The following is a 17,650-nucleotide window of genomic DNA, read 5'->3' as shown; positions in this document are numbered from 1 at the left end:
ATTTTTAAAAAAGATTTTATTTATTTGAGGGCGAGAGAGCCTGAGAGAGAGTGAGCACAAGCGGGGTGGGGGGCAGAGGGAGAAGCAGACTCCCGGCTGAGCAGGGAGCCCAATGCAGGGCTCAATCCTAGGGCTCCGGGACCATGACCTGAGCCAAAGGCAGACACTTAACCGACGGAGCCACCCACGTGCCCCTCCTCTGATGTAATTCTTAATAGCTTCACTTGACAGAGAAGGAAGCTGGGCTCAGGCAGGTGCTTGTCCCCGCCCTCAGAGCTCGTAAATGGTGAAACCAGGATTCAGATGCAGGTCTGTCTCCATTTATGACTGCCTTGATGTTTAGATGCCTTTTTTTTTTTGTTTTAGATTAATTCGTATAATGATGTTTCGGAGGACTTTGAGCCGTATGTGTGGTAACGTCAGCTTTATTTTATACTTCCCTCGGACATGTGGTGTGAGAAGATGTTATCGGGGACCTGCGAGGGCGGGGAACGTTCTGTTGTGCACTTAACAGCTCTGAGTCCAACATCAGGCATCTGTGAGTTAGGGGATAGTTACCTTCTTGCATCCCTGGTGAGACAGGTGGCTCAGGGGCCCAACATAATCCAACTTCCCAGTCGAAATACTGCTTGAATGTCCCTTAACCAGCAGAGGGCAGACCTGTGGTCCCAATAGACAGAAGTGGGGAAAGAAAATTGTTCTTGAAGGTTTGGAACAGAGGGCGAAAGGCTTGGGAAATTGGCAGCTGCATCCCTTGCTTGTCCAGAGCTGGGGCCGTTTTTTTTATATTTTTGTGGGCAGTGTGTTTCCTTGTCCTGTTCTTTAAAAAAGTGCATAACCCCCTTCCATAACAATAACGTAAAGTTAGAAGATCACCTTAACTTTGCTTTCCTCTTCCTGACTTACCACTATTAAGCTGATCGTGGTCTGTATTCCAGTGTCACAGGGGCAAGAGCTGTCTCCGCTGGGAAATACCTTTAAGAAGGAGAGGGTTTTTCTCTGCATCCTCCTATCTGGTAGGTTCTCAGGGGCTCAGTGGGGCCATGTGTTGAGGACCCAGCACACTACCACCAGCAGACCGCTGAATCAAGAAAGGGATGGATGCCTTAAGAGAGGACAGGCACACAGGCGGTCCTTATTTTATGAAAAAGGAAATTACCCACAGAACCTTTAGCCAGAATTCTATCTGGGCTGAACCTCTGATGAATTTACCCAAATCTTCATTCTTACATGCTCACCTGCATCAAAACCGCAGGAAGGGTAAACAAAAACTTGTCCAAGTTTGTTCCGTTTCCCAGAGAAGCAGGCTTTCCCCTGCTGCCTGGCCCTTCTGCTAGCTCCTCGTGTAACTAGCTACGTGCGTGGCAGAGCCATATTAATCATGATAAGCTGTTCATGCAGAGGCTTTTCCCTTCCTGTCCGTGTTACCACCCGCATTTCTGTTGAGTTGAGTGTTTTCAAAGTCTCTCTTGGATTGGAGTGGTGGAACGTGGTATTGAGAACATCTCCTTACCCTTCAAACTGGTCTCCACTCTTCACTCCCAGACATGTCTGATTATGTTCAAGGTTGTTGCTAAGCCTCGTACAATGGTCATTTGGGAAGAAATCCAAAGAATGTCACAGATTCAGTTTGTCTGATGAAGGAAGAGGAAGGCCCCCCTCTGAGCAATGAGTTTCCTCCAGAAACAGCCCACCTCTTGGATTCAGGTGCTTCCCGTGATTTTAAAGTACTTAGTTCCTTGCAAATGATACGAAAGGACAAAAGTTTCAAGGTGTGGGATCACCATGGCAACGACTCAAATTCCCTGCCTTGCCCAGGCTTCAGAATGAGAGGAACTGGTCATGGCATTCCTCTGAAACTGGCCAAAGCCTCAAGACCTGCCGGGTCGCCCATTCGGGGCCAAGAATGCGAATTTTTGCCTCTCCCAGGGCAAAGCGTCCTGTTCTGTGGGTGCGGCGGGTGACACGGTGACCCCCCTGGAAATGTATGTCCCTGGAACCTGTGACTATGACCTCACTTGGAAAAACGGTCTTTGCCTATGTAATTAAGGATCTCATCATGAGATTGTCCTGGACTGAGGGTGGGCCCTAAATCCAAAGTTGGGTGTTCTTACAAGAAAACGCAGAGGAAGATTTGAAGAATGGACACACAGGGCAGAGTCCATGTGAAGACAGATGCCGAGGTTGGAACAACCTCAAGGTTGTTGTCTGCAAGCCCAGGGATGCCAGGGGCCACCAGAGGCTGGAAGAGGCAGGAAGGTTCTAGAGCCTGGAGCCTCCACAGGGAGCATGGTTCTGCTGAGACCCACACTGGAGACTTCTGGCCTCTGGAACTGTGAGAGATTACATTTCGGTTCTTTAAGCCCTTTGTTACCGCGGCCACGGGCAACTCGTATCATGGGTGACTTCTGCTCCCCCCATCCCATGCCTTTCTGTGCTTGAGTTGTAGCCAAAAGCCCTTTACCATTGACCGGAGAGCACACTTTCTGCATAAGAAAAGAAAAAGGGAAAGCAGATTTGGGGTGGAATGCGCAGCCATCCAGGTCATCAGAACCCACCCTGGGGTCTGTGGGTCCCGCCTGGGCTACAGGTGCTCATCCTGGGCACCCCGAGAGAGTGCCACTGTCCCGAACAAAAACTCTAGGTCCGGCACCTTGGCCTGTGCTGTCTTTCCATCTGCCACAGGCTCACTGGAAAGCTCGGATCCATGCTGCTACTCTTTTCTCACTCTGGTCAGATTCCCCGTTCTATGGCATCATGAATGGTTTCCATGGAAATGAAAGGTTGAGATAGAATGGTGCCAACGTGCCTCTGAACTTCAGAATTAAACAAGGGCTATTGTTTCTGCCAGCCGTGGGGTTTCATTCATTCTGAAGATGTCATGGGGCGTTTGGAATGTGTGTCCCTAACTTCCTGATTTTCTGCCATATTCCAGCCCACATGACTAATGAAACGTGGAGCGACATGGGAACACCTCGGATCTCCACATACTTCACTCTTCAGACTCTCTCCTAGCTTTGCCTGTGTGTGGAAATGTCAACAAGGAAGGTGAGATTTGCTGTAAATAACCAGATGGTCCTCACGGGGTAGGCTGCAGGTGAGGTGGAAATCCTAGCAGGAGACATCACAGCCAAAACTTTGCCAACCGAAACTCACCTCTGGTTTAGTGCATCAGAACCAGCACACAGAACCGGCACACAGAAGGGGAAGGCAGACCCAGGGCAGTGGGCTGGCCCTCATGACCTGGAGGACAGGGGCTGTGAGTCCACACCTGCTTCCCATCTGACTTCTCCAAGGGTCAGTCTCAGGGAGAAGCAGACCATAACCAGTCCTCTAACTGGCTCCTGGTAACTGATGTGCCTGGGTGGAGGAGCCCTGGTATGCTGGAGCTGTGCACCCTCGCCTTACTGTAGGAGACATCACCTGGTGACTCTTACTTCAGAGTAGGTGGGGTGACTATATATCTATATCTCTCTATATATTTAAAGATTTATTTATTTATTTGAGAGAGAGAGAGCACACAGAGACAGAGGGGAAAGCAGACCCCCCCACCAAGCAGGGAGCCTGACACGGGGCTTGATCCCAGGACCCTGGGATCATGACCTGAGCTGAAGGCAGTTGCTTAACTGACTGAGCCACCCAGGTGCCCCTGGATTTTATTTAGTTTTCATTCATATAAATTTAAATGCCCACATCTGGCTAGTGGCTATTGTATTGCACGGTGCAGACCTAGATAGTTTCAGCCAGTTTCATGGCTCTGAGGTTCTGACTCCCAAATTTGTCCAACCACCCCAACCTCTCCCCTAACGTCCAGACCCATATATATCCAATTTGATGTATATACCTATATGTCTAATAGGCATTTCAAACTTAACATAGTCAAAACTCACCTTCTGATCATAATATGATACCACTTTGAACGCATTAGTGTCGCTATTCAAAACAAACAAACTGAAAGTAGCAGGTGTTGGCAAGGATGTGGAAAAATTGGAACACCGGGCACCTGCCCGTGGGAACATAAAATGGCACAGCTGCTAAGGAAAATGATAGGGCAGTTCCTCAAAAACTTAAACAGGATTACCATATAATTGAGGATTCTACTCCCAGGTATATATCGTGAAGAACCGGAAGCGGGCACTCAGACATTTGGACACCCCTGTTCTTAGCAGCGTTATTCACGATGGTTGAGAGGTGGGAACAGCCCAAGTGTCCATCAGCAGCCGAATGGATAGACAAGAGGTGGTCCATGCACACATGGAGTATGATTCAGCCTTAAAAAAGGAGCGAATTTTGACATGCAACCATGGGGATGAGCCTTGAAGTCCCTCCATCATGCTAAGTGGAATCAGCCAGTCACAAAAGAACAAGGATTGTGAGATCCCACTTATGTGAGGTTCCTAGAGAGGTCAACTTCTAGACACAGCAGGATGGTGACTGCCAGGACCTGGGGAGCAGCGGAGTGTTCAAGGAGTCTGGAGGATCACCTGGGGGACGATGTAGAAGTTCTGGAGGTAGATGGTGGTGTTGTGGCACCACAAGGAACGTATTAGGTGCCACAGAGCTGTAGAGTTAAAGATGGTCGAAAGGGTAAATTTTGTTACATAAAAAACCAGACTCTGCTGCCATTTCCTTCAAACCCGCTCCTTTTCTGCAGACTTTTCATCTCACTTAATACCAACTCGATTTTTCCATTTGTTGAATCTAAAGACTTCTTTCTCTTACAGCCCACATTCGGCACACCTGGGCATCTCAGCCCTCCCTTCAAATACATGCATTCAGAGCCTCCCCGTGTGTCACATCACCCAGCATGCTGGGCCCTGGATCACCCCTCCACACACATGCCCATGGACTTCTCAGGTCACCTGGAGCCACAGCACGTCTTGCCCTGATCCGAAGGGCCTGCGTTATCTGTCCTGCTGTACAGGCCCCCTCCTTTTCCTCAGGAATGTTCTTGCCTGCTGTTCTCTCTGCCCGCAGTGCCCTTTGCCCCAAATCTGCATGGCTCGGCCCCAACCCCCACCTTCTTAGGTGTGCACCCCTATCTCAGCGGGCCCTTCCCAGGTCACTGTGTCAAAGCTTTCAGTACCCCTTCCCCTCCCCCCACTTCACCCTCCCCCCCACACACCCTTCCTATCCTTCTTGCTTGGTTTTGTCTTTTTCTTATTCACATTCATCAATAGCTAACATATTATATATTTTATTCATCTTGTTTATTTTCAGCCTCCCCACTAAAATGTATGATGTTTAAGGCAGGGGTTTTAAAATCTCTTTTGTTCTCTGCTTCCCCGACCGCCCCCCCATGCCCAGATCGGCACCCAACATACAGCTGGCACTCAATAGATATTTGTTAAATTAATGAAGGAATCCGGACGGTGAGGGAATTGCTCAGGACCCGTCTCTTTCAGGGACTCTTCTTTGACTTACATGAACACCCTAATCTGTTCAGTTGTTCAGTCAACGTGAAGCACCTTCATAAGCTCGGTTTACTTTTCATTTCTAAGTCCGTGGTTCTCAGGGCGATGGTGCCCCCTCAGGGGACATTTATCAGGAGACATTTTTATTTTATTTATTTATTTAATTTGTTTATTTTTATTTTTTTAAAGTAAACTCCACACCCAGCATGGAGCCCAACACGGGGCTAGAACTCATGACCCTGAGATCAAGACCCAGGCTGAGATCAAGAGTCGGATGCTTAACCGACTGAGCCACCCAGGCGCCCATCAGGAGACATTTTTGGTTGTTGCAAGGGGCAGGAGGTGTGTCCCTGTCCCTCTAGTTGGCTAGCTAGGACTCAGGACAGCTCCCCACAACAAAGAATTAGCCCGACACAATGTCACTTGTGCCGAGGTGGAGAACCCCTCATTCAACTTAATCCATATGGGTTGCTATCTAGGCTGCATGTAATGAGAGGGGAATTCCTTTCGGGCTGTTTTAGGCTGAACTGTGTCCTTCAAAAAAGATATATTGGATTTACTTCACAACGTGACCTTATTTGGAAATTGGGTCTTTGCGGAGCAAGCTGAGATGAGGTCATTAGGGTGGGTCCTAATCCAGTGTGACTCGTGTCCTTGTAAAGAAGGGAAATCTGGACGTAGACACACACCCAGGGAAGACCCAGTGAAGACAGAGGGAGGGATGGCCGTCCCACTGGGGCCATCAAGGCTCCAAACTGGCTTCAAGTCCAGGGGCAGAAGGACTTCTGTCCACCACTGAAGCTGGAAGCCGCAGGGAAGGGTCGTCTCCCCTCAGGTCCTCAGGTAGAGCTCCCGCCTGCCCACACCTTGGCCTCCAGACTGTGAGAGAGCTGTTGTTTTTTTTTTTTGAAGATTTTATTTATTTATCTGTCAGAGAGAGAGCAAAGCAGGGAGAGCGGCAGGCAGAGGGAGAAGCAGGCTCCCCGCCGAGCAAGGAGCCCGATGAGGGGCTCGATCCCAGGACCCTGGGATCACGACCTGAGCCGAAGGCAGACGCTCAACCAACTGAGCCACCCAGGTGTCCCGTGACTGTGAGAGAGTTTTAAACCACCTGGTTTTTGGCACTTTGTTAGGGCAGCCGCAGGAAACTAAAACAAGTGCAGAGCCAGTGCTAAATCCAAACTTGATACTAATGGGGTTAATAACCCTGTGACAATTAAATTAGTGTCTGGAAAAAATGAAAGATTTCACCAGGATGGTGGTTAGAGTCTCATCTGAGAAGAGAGACAAGAATATTTAGTCTTTTGGGTATTATGAAACTCATGACCTAGAGTCGGCCAAGAGCACTTGGATAATAGATGTTCAAAGCCACCAGTCGCCAAAGCCTTTCATGGGAAAATTACCCCAGCACAAAGTGCTTTTTGCTAATATTAACTTTGGTTCTATTTCAGATCAATGGAGGCAAAAAACCAGGAGATCCCATAAATCCTGTTGAGCCTGTCACAGCTGCCAAATTATGCCCTGATAAAGCTTTTGGTGGCTAATGATATGGCCGTTCACCCGGCGTGGATGCGACTGGGAGGGGGCTTTCTGGAGAGCATCTGGCCTGAGGTGGAGACACTTGTCATAGAGTGTTACCTGAAGGCTCTTTGGCTCTAACGAAGGGTGAAGATTTGAACGTGATTATTTCTAAATAAATAAATAATAAGGATAATTTAAAAATAAACAAAGATCTGGATTTAAAGGCTACATATTGTCCCCAGACCAAGATTAACGGTGAGTGGCAAGTTTTCGTGAGAGATAATGTCTTTTCACATATAAAAGATCCTATTGATTTCCTGTTGGTATTATTTGGAAAATGTGCACTGTGTATCTATGGAGCAGAGACAATCTTCCATCACTTGCTTTATGGGATGAGAATGGTTATTGTATCTCTTCCCATAAAATATAATCTCTTTTCCTCTTCCAAAAAAAAATCTACCTGTTCCTCTGGGAATTTCCAGCTGTAATCTGGGGAAGTGGATTGATTTTTTTTTTTCTTTTGCATGTGCCAGTATTTTTATATTGGGCTTCTTTACATTTTCTCCTTGTTCTCTGGAGTCTGGCTTTTCTAGATTGTTATTTGAGCCCGTCTAAAAATTCCTTTAAAATCAGTGCCATTGAAACACACACCTGATGCTGGATGTCAGGTTCCCTGTGACTTGCTTAGGAGGAGTGCCCCTCCCTTATCCTCCAACCTGGGGCTGGTGTGAGCGCCTAGGAGGGCTTTGGAGGCAACGACAGGTTGCCTGGCGTGTTGGAACAGGATAAAAATGCAAAAAACCAAATCACCGAAGGAAGGAAATATTCTTTCTGAGGATTGGGGTTCTCAGCATTACCTCTGGGCATTTCTTCAGGATCAATGAAGATACAAGGGCAAAGTCCTTCATATTTAAATATCGTGCTCTGAGCAGCGGCTTCCCAAGCTAATGAGTTTGGCCATTGGCCATGGCCACGGGGAGGTGGGCAAACTGTAGCTCCAAGCTGGAAAGCCGGTCCCGTGGCTCTGTCTTCACCTCTTTATTAACACGGACCCTCCCTCAATTCTCCTAGCCCAAACCTACCCACTCTTCCAGGTGCAATCCCTCCACAGCCCCCCACCACACTTCCTGCCCTCTACTCTGGTTTTTCTCTCTTCCCCAAAGCCCCGTGGTATCCTGGATGGCACCATCCCAGCCAGCACTGGATTATGACCACCTCTCATTCTCTCTGTATATGTGTGCTATTCTCCAGCACTACCGTGGGCCTACTCTTCATGCTTTGCTCCCCTTTCTCTCCCTCCACTTCTGTGCTATGCCTGGAGCCCACGTGTTTATTCTGCACTATTGCTAGATGATTTTTTTTTTAAAGCCTAAAAAAGAGTATATATATATATATATATATATATGTATATATATATAGTGTGTGTGTGTGTGTGTGTGCGTGTGTGTGTGTTATAGGCTGAAATGTGTCCCCCCAAATTCACACATTGAGCTCCTAACCCCCAGCACCTCAGAATGTGACTGTATTTGGAGAGGGGCTTTAAAAGGGTGGTTAAGTCAAAATGAGGTCATTAGGGTGGGCCCTGATCCAACAGGCCTGGGGTCCTTATAAGGAGAGGAGGTGAGACTCACCCAGACGCACAGAGGGACCACCACGTGAGGACACAGGGAGAAGGTGGCCAGCCATGAGCCAAGCAGAGAGGCCTCAGAAGGAATCAACCTGCCAACACTTTGCTCTCAGACATCCAGCTTCCAGAACAGTGAGGATATAGTATCCTGTCCGTGGCACTTCGTTACGGGAGCCTTAGAGAACTAGTCCAATCAACTGGTCACAGAGCCTAGTGACACAGGACAAGGCCAAATTTCTTAGCTTTGGTATTCAAGACCCTTTATGTCCTCATCTCACCTCACATTTCCAATCTGTCTCCTTCCTTCCTATTGTATCCCTCGGGGCACCCTCTCTGGGTGACCCCCAGGCTCCTCCTGCCCAGATTCCCTCCCATCCCTGCCCCTTGTCCTCAGGGCATTCTCTTCCCAGACAGCTCTCCTCTTCCCCCAGATGCAGATCCAAACCAAGGCCAACCCAAGCCCAAGTCCTCCCAAAGCTTCAGCGATAATCCATTAACTAGGCAAGAATCAGGTTTATTGTGGTTTACTGTGGACCATGCTGTGTTTTGCGAACTGTGCTCCCTGGATCCCCCTCAGGGGCTACCATGTGTAATGGGGGATGCAGCAACAGAAAAGGGTCAGCCCCTCCTAGCCATCCACCAAGCAGAGAGCTGCCAGACTTTTTTCTGTGTGATTTGTTTGCCTTTCCACATGTTATTTAAAAAAGGGTTCTGTGGTGCTGGAGAGCGCCACCGAAAATCCTATCCTGGATGGAATGACAACAAAATGTCCGAAAAAGTCATACAAAGCTAATGGTCCTTGCTCAGGAAACACTTAGGCTAAACAAAGCCCGTAACACTTTTATCTAGATTTCCTAGAATTATACTCATTGCAAGGGATAAACTCAATTATCAAAACTCATTGACTCCGAAAGTGTAACTTCAGTATACTACTGCCCATTCCAATTCATCAGACAAACAGCTGTTACACTGTTAATGTAATCATGACTTGCCTGGTTATTAATCTATTTTCTAAGTATGAAAGGATGGCTGTTTGGGTTCTCTGATACAGATATGGACATTTGCCAGGTCACATCTGGCCAGGGGGTTTGTTGAACAATGACTTCATGAAGAACTCAATTCCTGTCCCCTTCGGCTGACCTTAGGGCTGTCTTCTCAGGCTCGCTTTTTCTCTATTGTAATCTAAAAATTAAATTTCAGTCTTTATGATTTATGCAGTGCTATTTCTTTCAGATTTTAACAGCACATCTTGTATGTTAGGGAGGTCTCAATGAGGCAAGGAGGGGGAAAGTCTGTAATTACGTCCCTCGCAGAATTAAGCTAATGTCCCTCTCCAAAGTTTGGAGGACATTTCCTTGGACCTTTTTGTTTCAGAGTTCTGGCCAGAAGATTTCCCACCCGTAGGACTTAATGCTTTCTTCAACCAGCCTTTCAGTATCAAATACCAAATAGCCACCTGTGAACGTACAGTGGGTGTACTGAATGCCCATGGGATAAATGAATCAGGAACGTGTGGCTAAATCTTCCCCGTAGAAATATGCAAGTTCTTCCTCATTCCCTGTCCCCCGCCCCCCAACCTGCCAACACATACCCCAGCTCTTGAGTCTCAGATCCCTGGGTATTTTCAGAGAGAAAGGCCAAGTCCCTTGGAATCAAGGTGAGTTTATTTGTTCTGACGCAGATGGATGTTCTGTTGAGACGTGAACCTTCTTCCTTCCCTCTCCTCTGCTTTTTCTCATAAAATTCCATAACTAGATTCGTAAGTCAGTATCATCCATCTGATTACTCTGTTTCATCAGAGATTCCTATGTCATAGATCTCCTATGTTTCTGATCAGTTGCCATGGATATGGTTTCGGTTATCAGGGTTCTCAGTGCCACAAGCTGTACTTTGTGGGCTTCACCCACTGTAAGGACTAATCTGGGCAAAGCTCTCAGGATAAACCTTGGTTATTTGTTTGTTTTTAATTCCTTTTCATGGAAGTAGAAGGATTACAGATCCAGGGGAAACAGTAGGGGAGGGGAACTGAAGAATTTGGCCATATGCTTGTTTATTATCCAACATTTGCATCTCGTCCTCACTCAGAGCACACATTCCGAACGTGGTTGAAGCTTTGGGGACACTTCCCTTGGAGATGGCGGAGTTTGGGGACGTTTTAATCATTTCCTTCCTCTCCCGGTCATGCTCATCACACCACAGCATAATTACTTGTTTACCTGTCTGCTTCCTCCCCTCCCCCAAGGCTACACCCTGAGGTCCTTGAGAGCGCCTCCCCTCCCCCCGCTCATCACCGCATCCCCAGATCCTGGTGGAGTGCCTCGGCTCCTAGTTCTGAGTATGTGTTGAATGAATGAAGGGCTCTTTTCTTGTATGTTTCTCCTCTTAGCTGAAAAGTGCAGTTAAATCTAAGATCCCTTGAGACTGGGTTCCTCTGGTTGTGAGAAAAACCTGCTGAGAGAACAGGGGAGAATAGCAAGGGGTACCTGCAAAGCTCGTAGATTTAGGGCCGCTCTGGATGCAGGGCTGCCCTCGGGCGCTTGGGAGCAGGAGTTTGTGGGTTTCATTCTGCCCATCATTCGGGGAGGCTACTTCCTCCATTCCCCGCTCTCCTGCTTCTTGCCTTTCACTCAACATCTCTGCTCTATGGCTTCTGCTGTCCCCGCTTCCCGCTCACGATTTCAGTTGCACAAGACCCACTGTGGCCTCTCGGACTTCTTTTTATCTTGGAATGTTGAAATTGAAACTGCAATTTTGAACATTAACTTAGTCCCCCTTCTCTTTTGCTCCCATAAGTTTCTTCCTTCAAATGCCCCGAGCAACAATCTGGTCCAACCCATCTTTCTACACAGGGCAATACATAACCAATGGATGGTTGGTCGTCAGGTGAGGGTACCCTTGTCCCAAACAAGTATGGCTAGAGGTCAATGTCATGTGCTAGAAAACAGGGCTGCTCATGACAGCTTTCCCCAAGCGATACGGGCAGCACTGGTGTAGTCACGTGGATTTGTCTCTACAACACCCAGCATTGTGGAGCAGCAATGTGACGCAGGGGCTGAACCTCAGCTGGGTGGGGAAGGGGCTGCTGAAGCCAATCAAGGTAATTTTACCTCCCCCGTTCTTAGATTCTCAAAGAATCCACGGTTGGGTCAGTGCACAGCCTTGTTGTGAGCCGTTGGTGGGGCCAGAGCTGCATCCATTTTTGTTTCCATCCTGAGGATGATGTCATTGCCCAAGAGGGCAGAACCCAGAGCAAGGTGGGGAAACTGAGCCAGAGCTAGCGGATTAGGTAGGTCCCAAAGCCCAAGCTTTCTCTTGACTTTTAGTCATGTGATCCGATACATTTCCTTGCTGAGGAAGCCAATTTGCTTTGGGTGCTTGTACTTTGCGGCTAAAAGCACGCGGTGGAGGGATAAGGGGTAGGAGGTAGGGGTGGTTGGGGGAGTCTTGGGGCATGGGAGATAATGGGTCATACATATGCCTCAAATGGTTAATTCTGAATCTCAGCGGGAGCTGGGCCACTTTCACAGGTGGCTGACCGGGGCAATCACGCAGGGTCCTGTGCTTGGCTTAATGCTCTGTGGTTGCTGTCTTGAAATTCCTAAACATTTTAAAATGGAGGTCTGCGTTTTCATCTTGCACCAGCCCCACAAATTATATAGCCAGTTCCAGGCAGGTGATACAATATATGGAAATGCAGTTGTGAACTGTAAAGCACTATACAAAACATTCCTTTTGTTATTTATAATCCTCCTGTCCTTCCTCCCAGGGACCAACACTACTGTGTGGACCCCCTATGTGCAGTCACTGGTCTTCCCGCCAGGAAACCTCCTGTTCACACAATCCAATGGTCTGCTGCCAGACCCCCAATAACCTGCATAGGCAGTAGGTGGGCTCAGACCCTCCGAGCTTCCATGGGAATATGGAGAGAAAGGTGGAGAATCATTGCTGATAGAAATTTCTTTTCCATTTCTAGGAATTTGGGGAAGCACATGGCCAAACTGAAACTAATTGTTTAACTGCTAAACAAGCAAGCAAAGCAAACACACACACACACACACACACACACACACACACACACACTCTACTAGGTTTGCTAAGATCCCCATTAAATCTGTGTGCAATCTTCCTCTGCCCTTCAGTGACCTGTGTTGGACCCAGGGGCCAAACCGTTCTACCTTCACCCTTGGTGTGTGCACACACGCGTGTGCACTCATGACTTTCAGACAGAAGGAATGGCTGTCTGGCTCAGCTTTGTCCTTTCATCTTGCTGATATTGTTACTGAGTGTTACTTTGGAGATAATTAATGTGTCCCATTTTAGTGCAAAAATATACCTTGTCTCAGGTCACATGACAAATGTAACCATAAAAAGTTTAAAATGCTATTATTTAAAATTTATTTTCTCATAAAAAATGGTTCCTGCAATGATCATAATTTGAATAACTTACTCCATAGTTATGATCCATCACGGCCTGGCCCGGGTCCAGGTTTGGTAATCTGGGAGCCGCGTGAGATCCCAGTCGGGAGTTAGGACTGCGATGACCGTGGTCTCGATTGGCAATTGGTTCCTGGGAGGCTCAGTTCTGTGTCTGCCCCATTTTGCATCCGCCTGAAACTCAGGCTGCACATTATCCATTTTACACTCCTTCCTCGCCCCCTCTAAAATGGCATTTCTTTGTGAAATTACTGTGGAGGTATAGAGATTTTTTAAAAAGTGGACTTTACTCCTTAGATAAGAAGTGCATGATGCTGGCTAGAATCGTCAGGACTAATGACCCCTTTGTGCTTCATCAGTGATTCTAAAGTCTTCGCTTTGGGGATCCCCCTCCCCCAAAATTGTCTGACCTCTGGGCATCGGAAGTGCTTGGAAGCAGGATTCCATGGTCATCATTTAGTAATATCTGGGGCTTGAATGCCTGTGTCACACTCCCCGACTGACCCATTTGGGTCAGTGTGTACCCTCTCTGCAGTGACACACTTCCCCTAGTGGTTAGTGGGTTTCTGTACCTCCCAAACCCACAGGGGTCCTGGGCAGTGCCTACACTTGAGTAAAATTCTCACATGTGGCAGATACAAAATCATGGGCCATCGACCTCCAGTGCCAACCTGCATGGGCAAGGTCAGGATTTAGAAAACGTTCACCTTCCAAACCAGGAGAGCTCACCACACCTCAGTAGCCCACTGCCGTTAGCCTCACCCCAACCCCACCCCTGTTTGCTCCCTGGGCCAGCAGCATCGGCATACCGGGGCACTTGTTAGAAATCAGGATCTCTGGCCCTACTCAGACCTGCTGAATCAGACACTGCATTTTAACCATCTCCCCTGGTGAACAGGTGCACAATCAAGTTGGAGAGGCACAGGTCTCGAGGGCCAGACCCCATTTGGGCTGCCTCCTCACACACCTAGGTCTGCTTCTCTCCCTCCCACCCTCTCTTGCAGGTGTCTGGGGCTTTGACTCCAGCAGCTTGAAGGAAGCATCAGGGAAATGTCTATGTTGCTCTTTCTGTCTTAGCCTCTGGGAGTTGGCAAACAGCAAAGGCACCGCCTGGCAGGGCTCGGCGAGCCCTGCAGCTGGGTGGGAGTGGGGACTGTGGCCGGCCAGCCTGGGGGCCCTGCCGGTCCTCCTGTGCCTCCTCTCTCTTGGGCAGTCGTTCTGGACAGCTGGCTAGGGCAGCGCTGGGCGCCTGGTCCCTCCTCTGGTGCCCCAGCCTCTCAAGAGCCGAGGAGAAGGTGTGAAATGACTTTGACCTTGGCTTCTAGTCTGATCCCTCTCCCTCTGAAAGTGCTTCTACATGTTAGCCTGGTACGTTCTGAGCGCTGTGGAGTTTTGGCAGAGCGTCCGATAAGTATTTTTAGTTCCTTCCTCCTTAATGTTTGCCAGAAAACCACAGTCATTACTCATGAGCAGGGCAAATTTCCTTCCTCCCAGTCTCCAGAAGAGTTTGGGTCTGCCCTCAGATGCCCACTGAGGGTCCCCTGCCCTGGCTTTGGAGCCGTCTCTGGAATCAGCATGAAGCCAAACACCCAACACAAAGCACAACGCCATGTCATTTTTTAACAGAACGAGCCCCAACTTTAAAAAAAAATGTATTTCTAAAAATTGTAGTAAATATATATAACAGAAAAAGTACCATTTTAACCATCTGAAGTGCATACAGTTTGTTAGCATTAAGTACATTCACAGTGTTGTGCACCCATCACCACCCTCCGTCTCCAGAACTTCCTCATCTTCCCAAACGGAAACTCTGTCCTCACGAAACGCTCACTCCCCATCACCGTCCCCCAGCCCCAGGCTCCCACCCTTCTTCTCTCCATCTCTGTGAGTCTGACTCCCCTAGGACCTCAGAGAGATGAATCACACAGTATTTGTCCTCTTTTGATGGGCACACTCCAGTAAGCATAATATTTTCAAGGTTCATCCACGTCTAGCGTCCTAAGCTTTTAAATAAATCACTCCTGTAATAAGAGTAATGCTAAATTAAAGCACATCTACATTTTTTGTTTTAAGCCAGTAGTTTCTGATTAGCCCTAGCGCATGTTTGCTAAGACAGGGCAGCTCTGCTTTCAAAAATGGAATAGCAAACTAGGAGGATACCGAGCACAGACCACCCCTCGGCTCCTTCGTGGGCATGGTCTGGGGAAAGCTGCCTTGGCCCCATCAAAGTCTACAGGATTAGGGTTTATATCTTTCCACAAATGCCAAGATGCCAATTACCTCTGCCAAGGAGAAAGTGCCTGCATCCTCAGCATCTTCAATTCTGGTTCCCTGTGTGGATCTTATTTTTAATGGCAGTACCTTCCAGACCACAAGGGACAAGGCTCCCTCAGAAAAATCTCACCATTGGTGGAGGGATAATGGCCCTAAGGATCTAGTTCAGTAAACACAGGATTCTTTTGTGATGCACTTTCCAAATGAAGCGCACACTTTGGGATTAATTAAACTCTTTTCTAGCAGCCTGCCAGTGTAACCTTTCTTTTATGCTTCTTAGGGGGGCACACGATGTAAAAAGTCAAATCTATTATGTTCATGACTTGGAGGGAAAGATCTGGGACAAAATTACCTTACACACTGTTGTGTTTTTTTTTTTTTTCTTTTCCTGAGTGTTGGATCAAATGGAGAGCCCCCTGAGCTGTGTGCCCGCTAAACAATAGATTTGACCCAGAAGAGTGATTTAGAATTAAAGTCATACAGACTGCTGGTGACAGTGTGAACCCCTGATTTCTTGGCTCACTTGGGGGGATGTTCAAGAGGCACACCAAAGGTGAGTGCTGGCTGTTTAAACCATAGCCAAGTTCTTGTCCCAATCTTGCGGTGATTTTGATGCATAGCATTTAATTAATTTTACAGTTAATTCTTTTCATTGTTCCTTTTTTGACTGTCACTCTCTGATCTCTCAGCTGGTTGGGAAAAGTCTGTGTCAGTCATTACCCTTGCTGGAGCCCAGACAGGGTCATCTGGCCACAGCAGCAGGCAGGCAGCCGAGACAAGATTTCAGCACGAGGACGGTTTCCTGGAAGAAGCTTGGCTGAGAAGCTCCATCTCTGTGTCCCATGAGTACCTTTCAGAGCTTCCCTTTCCCTGGCCTCGACCTCCAGGAGCTTTGAAAAAATGCTGGCATTTTTAAGATCCCCCCCATGTCAAAATAACACACACACACACACACACACACACACACACATACACACACACACACACACACACAAGCAACAAATAATAAGTAGAAAAGAGATAATGTTGAAAAGCAACTTTCTCCCCTGATACCCCCCAGCCCTCCCCCCAAAGTGACTTTATCTGTTCCTCATTTTAATTCTTCCGGAGTTGGACCGTGCTGCTCTAGGAGTACACCTCTGCTCTTGGCTTTGTCAATTTGGGGCACTTACCTTTTGACTCCTAACTAGAAAGATAAGGCTTTAGCTCATCCAGCTCCATCTTTTCCCCCTCACCCTTTTCTGTCGTTTATGTTTATAACTGCTTTCTTGAGCCAGCATGCACATGCCATAAAATTCACCGTGTTCAATTGTACAAGTCAGTGGTTCCTTAGCGTGTTCACAAAGTTGTGCAACCACGTCTAAAGCCCGCACGTTTTGCATTTTGTCCCCCTCTAAGAAACCCTGTCTCCATCAGCAGTCAGCCCTTCATTCTTCCCTCCTCCCAACCCCTGGCAACTACTCATTTCTCCACATCCTCACCAGCACAAGATATCTGTCTGTCTTTTTTTTCTCATGGTCCTCCTAGTGGATGTGAAGTGGTTTGTGACTGTGGTTTTGACTTGCCTTTTCCCTAATTACTGATGATTTTGAGCATCTTTTTATGAGCTTACTGGCCATTCACAGATCTTCTTTGGAGTAATGTCTACGCAGGTCTTTTGTCTTTTTAAATTGGATTGCTTGTTTATTGTTGGGGTGTCAGAATCCTTACGTATTTTGAATACTAGATCTTTATCGTATACATGATTTGCAAATATATATATATATATATATATATATATATATATGGGTTGTCTTTTCACTTTCTTGATGGTGTCCTTTGAATCACAAATATTTTAAATTTTGACCAAGACCAATTTATCTATTTTTTGTTTTGCTGTTCTTGCTTTCAGTGTTATATCTAAGAAATCATTGCCTAATCCAAGGTCATGAAGATGTACTCCTGTGCTTTCTTCTAAGATTTTTATAGTTTCAGCTCTCACATTTAGGTCTTTGGGGGATTATGTTGAATCTGTGGGCCAGTTTGGGGAGCTGCTCTCTTAATGATGTTGAATCTTCCAGCCCATAAACATGGATTCCACTAATTTAAGTCTTCCTTAATTTCTTTCAAACGTATTTTGTGGCTTTTCAGTTTTTGATGCAGTTGTAAGTGGAATTGTTTTCTTGATTTCATTTTCAGATTGTTGTTAGTGTGTGAAAATATAATTGATTTTTATATATTGATTTTGTATCCTGCAGCCTTGTTGATCTTGTTTATTGGTTCTAATAGTGTGTGTGTGTGTGTGTGTGTGTGTGTGTATACCTTAGGATTTCCTATATATAAGAGCATATCATTTGTGAATAGTTTTACTTCTGTTTTCCCAGTCTAGATGTTCTTTTTT

The 17,650-nt window shown here is 47.1% G+C and overlaps 1 long non-coding RNA gene across 2 annotated transcripts; it reads left to right on the top strand.

Moving 5' to 3' along the window:
• The first annotated feature begins 6,090 nt into the window (after nucleotides 1–6,090).
• LOC112812291 (uncharacterized) lies at nucleotides 6,091–16,218 on the top strand. 2 transcript variants are annotated; one of them, XR_012381384.1, is made up of 5 exons: nucleotides 6,091–6,257; nucleotides 6,866–7,190; nucleotides 11,685–11,848; nucleotides 15,664–15,823; nucleotides 15,960–16,218. It is a non-coding gene; the product is annotated as an uncharacterized lncRNA (long non-coding RNA). The 2 variants fall into 2 exon arrangements; XR_003205241.2 differs by lacking the exons at nucleotides 11,685–11,848; nucleotides 15,664–15,823; nucleotides 15,960–16,218 and adding an exon at nucleotides 8,530–9,034.
• The last annotated feature ends 1,432 nt before the right edge of the window (nucleotides 16,219–17,650 follow it).

The sequence above is a fragment of the Callorhinus ursinus genome, unplaced genomic scaffold, assembly GCF_003265705.2.
Source record: "Callorhinus ursinus isolate GAN/ISIS: 27379988/994484 unplaced genomic scaffold, GSC_fseal_2.0 scaffold18, whole genome shotgun sequence".
NCBI classification, from domain to species: Eukaryota; Metazoa; Chordata; class Mammalia; order Carnivora; family Otariidae; genus Callorhinus; species Callorhinus ursinus.
Note: the sequence above shows the minus strand (reverse complement) of the source record. Positions and strands in the feature narration are given on the sequence as shown.